Source organism: Marmota marmota, unplaced genomic scaffold, assembly GCF_001458135.2.
Source record: "Marmota marmota marmota unplaced genomic scaffold, marMar, whole genome shotgun sequence".
In the NCBI taxonomy this organism is placed as follows: domain Eukaryota; kingdom Metazoa; phylum Chordata; class Mammalia; order Rodentia; family Sciuridae; genus Marmota; species Marmota marmota.
Genome location: NW_026000079.1, coordinates 5,462,203 through 5,467,073, shown reverse-complemented (window position 1 = coordinate 5,467,073; position 4,871 = coordinate 5,462,203). Strand labels below are relative to the sequence as shown.

At 49.8% G+C, this 4,871-nt stretch overlaps 1 long non-coding RNA gene across 1 annotated transcript in view; it reads left to right on the top strand.

Annotated features, from left to right (window-relative positions):
• Positions 1–2,019: 2,019 nt before the first annotated feature.
• LOC107156796 overlaps positions 2,020–4,871 on the top strand; it is a 3,054-nt gene continuing 202 nt past the window's right edge. The window contains exons 1-2 of the long non-coding RNA XR_001505402.2: positions 2,020–2,866; positions 4,057–4,185. This is a non-coding gene — a long non-coding RNA (uncharacterized LOC107156796). The remainder of the gene's footprint in view (positions 2,867–4,056; positions 4,186–4,871) is intronic.

Sequence of the window (4,871 nt, the reverse complement as noted above, 5' to 3'; positions counted from 1 at the left end):
CTCTCACACACACACACACACACACACACACACACACACACGCACACACGCAGACCTGGAGGCCCCTTTTTGTTTTCTTGGGTCTCGCTATTCTTCATATTTTAGCCATTTCTCCCAGCAGCAGCCTCACACGGCAGGGAAGCAGCAGGGAAAGCTGAAACCTGTTCAGTTCCTGGTGAAAGTGGGCTCCTGGGGTCAGGGATAAAGGCACAGGAGTCATCTGTCAGTACCAGACCTGGGATCAGGCCACCCCCTTTTGCATCTTTTCCTCTTAAGGGAACAAAGAGGGACATGGTTTCTTATGCTAGGGAGTGTGCAATCCAAGTTAGGAATGGTTCCAGCAGGGAGATTGGGTATAAACGGTAAAAGCCTGAATTAAATCACCATTTCATTGTTCACAAACAACAGGGTTAGAACACTTGGGGGTGGTGAGTGAAGAGGGGGCTGTTGTTTCAGTCACATGTTGGGGATGCCCTGCTTCTCTGTACAGAAGAGTTTCCAGGAGGAGGCCTGGTGTCTGGGCCTGGCTGCTGCAGGGACAGCCCCAGGCGCCCTCCCATTCCTTCCTTACCATCACCCCGCTTCCCAAGACCAGGTTGGCCACCAGGCTCTTCCTTTTGCTGTTCCTGAAGCTCCCCTGCATGAACTCCTCCTGGCCCTTTTTAGGCCTTTTTCTAGGGTGGAAGAGGGCAATGTTACAAGCTGCAGGGTTTGCTTTGTGTGGGGGTTACTATGATTTCCTTTGAGTGATAGCAGGGTGAGCCAGAATCAGCCCCGTCTTTGTACCTGATATTTCACAGGGTCCTTCCTGTGAGAAGAGGAAGGGTGTGGAGAGGTCAGCTTGCCTGTCTCTGCCCATCTTGCAGGTCTCTGCTCTCTACTTGCCCCAAGCCAAGAGAAGCTCAGAACCATTTTTGTGAACTTGCCCCTTGAATTTTCTGGAATCTAGTGATTGATGGTCATTCAGCCACACCTCTCCAGTCTATAACAGAAATATGCTGTACAGAATCCTTACCTTAATTCTTCCAATTTTGGACCTGAATAATGAAAAGAGTAGAGGTCAAATTTATTTTAGGCACCCAGAAACTAAAGGTTTGGGGCCAGAGATATGATAGTCATATGTGAAACTGTAGAAAGCTTTATTAGTTGTTTTGGTAAAAACCTAGGCAGATGAAACTTCCAAATTGTAGTACTGGTCATATTACTCCTTGGTTGGAAAAATCTTCAGTGACTCTACCTTATCTTTTTTGTTTCCAAACATTTTATCAAAATATATAGAGAAATGACATATTCTAAGCTGGATGAACTTGTCCTCACACATGCTACTAGTGTCCAGGTGAATAGATTAAATGTTAGCAGCACCTAAGACCTTTTGTGGCCCCTTCTAGACACTCCCTGCTGGCTCAGGGGTCACTCCAGTTGAACTGGGCTGACTGGGCTGCGCACAATAACCCCACAAGAGACACAAATACCTTTTTCTTTGGGGTCGCTGTGACGGCTCCTCTGACCTTAAGGGTCCGCAGGAAGAGAGAGTGAGCACGCGCTGACCCCTTTTATTGAGGAGAAGCTATTCAAATGAGGCAAGGGGCCAGGTTTCAGGGGGCTGAGTATCTTCATGATGTCCACTGTCAGCAGGTTGACCGACACCTGGGTAGGCCACACCCAAGGGCACAGTAAGAGGAGGGGACACACACAAGGCACTTCCATGGAAGATTCTATCCTAAACAGGGCAAGGGGTTAGATTACACAGGAACAGGTGAGCAAAGCTTCACCCATGGGGCTGTAGCAAGACACACCCATGCACGAGACACAGACCCTCCACCCTCGCACCCAAGAAGGGTGGGGAAAGCTCTGCCGCATTTCTGCCACTGAGCGCCTCAGCACCCAGCCGGGGAATGTGACTCAGTCACGTGTAAAGTTGGTCTCCCACAACTCCCCTCAAATGATAACCAGTATTCTTTTTTTTTTGGTATGAGGGATTGAACCCAGGGACACTTAACCACTGAGCCGCATCCCCAGCCCCTTTTTATATTTTTTATTTTGAGACAGGGTCTTGCTCAGTTGCTTAGGGCCTCACTAAGTTGCTGAGGCTGGCTTTGAACTCTCAATCCTCCTGCCTCAGCCTCCCAGGCCGCTGGCTGACTTCTAAGAGCCCCAATTTGTTTTGTCTTTTTGGAATCTTACATAAATGGAATTCTGTAATATGTGTTCCTTTGTGCCTGCCTTCTTTGCTCAGTATCTAGTAGATCTTCCATTCTTCTGATTGTATGACTGTACCATATGCTATTTACCTATTCTCCTTGTTTCGCTTGTTGTGATGCTGGAAATCAAACCCAGAGCCTCTATATTCCAGTGCTCCCACTGGGAATATAGGTATACAGCTGGACTTGCTGTATACCTTCCTACTCCCCCATGGAAATTCATAGACTTCCTTGGGACACTGTGGGTCTGCATGTCTGTCCCATCACACTGGTGTCCCTTGAGGAACCTGCAGCACACTCTCAAGTTTGCTCTCTGTCCCTGGCTTGGTCCTGGTTTTGTGAAAATGTTTGTTGAATGGATGACCAGATGTATATAGCAGTACAGCTCTTCTGTGAACTGAGCAGTAGCCCGTGTTCCCACTTAGGATGTTTTACTCCTTGCCTAGATCCAAGTTGAAGAAAAATCACAAATGGAAAGGTCCTTGTCTTTGGTCCCCTGGCTTACTGACTTCTGGAATGGGTGTGACAATCTGCTATGAGAGAGCCTGGGGTGGAAGCAGTGGCCACAGCCTTCTTAAACCTGTGCTATCTCCTTCCCTGTCCCTTAATGTTTTCCAGAGAAATGTTTCTGAAAAGACCAGACAACATCCTAGAGTTTGCGGCAGGTGAGTAGGGCAGGTCAGTTTGCCCCGGGGCGGGGTGGGGCGTTGTCCTAAAGCCTGTGCAAGGAATATGCCTGGGAGTTTAGACTCCCGACGGCCCAGGATTCTCTCTGCAGAGTCTGGGGTCCTCCTTCACCTGATGTCCCTCAAGGGAGCTGTTTTCAGAAGGCTTCTAGCTCTACTGTCATCTCCTCAAAATGAGGCCAGATGAGAAATGAGGCAGAACTTCCTCTTGGTGGGGATTGTTCAGAATTCCCAGATTCCCAAAGGAACTTATGGGCAGCCCTTGCCCTGAGACTCTGAAAGCAGTTCTGACCCTGGCTGTGCATTACAATCACCTGGGGAGCTTTTTAAAAGAACACGGATGCTCAGGCCCCACCCCTGGAGAGTTTTATTTAATTAGCCTGGGGTAGGCCCAGCGTCCAGAGTTTCAAAGGCTCCCCAGGTGCTTGTCATGCCCTTGGCTGCGAGATGGCTTAAGGTCAGCGGTATCTAGAGGGCTGTTTTGGGGTGCAGTTAACCCTGGGAGTTGGCTGTGTCCTCCAACTGTGTCTAAGGGAATCTAAGTACGCTTTGCTGCCACGGCAGATGCTGCCTGACTCACATTCTGCGGGTGTATAAAACCCTCTTCTGTCGTCAGACAGCAGAGCCTGGCTTTCCTTTGGGAGGGTATTCTCAGAGAAGGGGTACGTTTCAGAGACGGGAGCTGGCTAGCTGAGTGGAGACAAGAATACTTCTTGGCATTTATTTGGGCCCCAAGATGGGCTGGGAGCAGAAAACCCAGAGAATCCCTGAGCCCTTTGATGACGGCTTCTTGTGAGTCAGCAAAGGACAAACAGCATGGTGTGGCAGGAGCAGGAGCCACCCTGTGTCAGCCCTACCCAGGGCCATTTGATCCTTTTTTTTTTTTTAAATCCTGGGCTGAGGACCAAACCCAGGGCCTTGCACGTGCTAGACGTGTGCTCTGCCACTGAGCTAAATCCCCAACCCCTTAGGGCCATTTGAGCCTGCACACTTAGCTGCTCTGGTGAGGGCAGTGACCATGGGGATTTGCTGTGACCACCCATTATGTTGGAAAGTGGGCCACCAGCAGTGGCTAGGACCCTGCCACCCTAGCTTTTTAGCAGAGGAAGCTGTCTCCCAGTCTTTTTCCCTGAGTCGAGAGGATTTCTTCTTTCTGATTTTTATCCCAGACTATTTCACGGATCCAAGACTTCCCAACAAGATTCACATGCAGCTAATTGAAGACAAGAAAGCGGCTTAATTAGCAAAATCACACGATGCTCAGCTGTTGAGAGACACCAGACGGAGTCAGCCTTGGGGTGCGTGTCAGCCTCACCCTCGAGGCGGCCTCAGTCTTGGAAAAGAAGCAGTGGCTTATTGGTCCAGGGTGGAAGAGATCAAGTGGAGAAACCAGAGAAGTCCAGTGCCAGTGTCTCAAATCCTGACAGTGTTCTGGGGAATTAGGGACAGTGAAGAGAGGGCTAGGCTGGTCCAACCTGTCAGTGACAGGGCTCTTCCTACTGAGTGAAGTGGATCAAGAGAATGGAGCAGGGAGGGGTGGAGAGAGGTGGAGATGGGGCGGGATGTAGCACCCAGTCGTGCTCCTGCAGTGAACAGAAGCAGTTCCCTGCGGGTGCTCCTGGGATCAGCTGCTTTCTACCTCTCTAACTCGGGCTGGGCCACTAAGGCCAACGTGGTGTTTGTTGTTGTTCTAATTAGTCTTACCGAGAGCGCTTGCCTTTGACGCACCAGACCTAAGTGGAGTGTAACTTCTAATCTTCTGGTTGTAGGTTACACGGGCCTCGGAACGTCGGTCACACTGGCTAGGAATGTCCGATTGGCTCTACTGTCATTCCCACCCATTCCCCCCTACTCCCCTGGTCTAATCCATAGTCCTCCATTCTCCCCTAGCCCCACCCACAAGGCCAACACAGTTTTTAAGCAAGATAATTCCTGAGCCAATTTTAAAAGCTGCTTTTTGGTTTGTTTCTTTGTTTTAATGGGG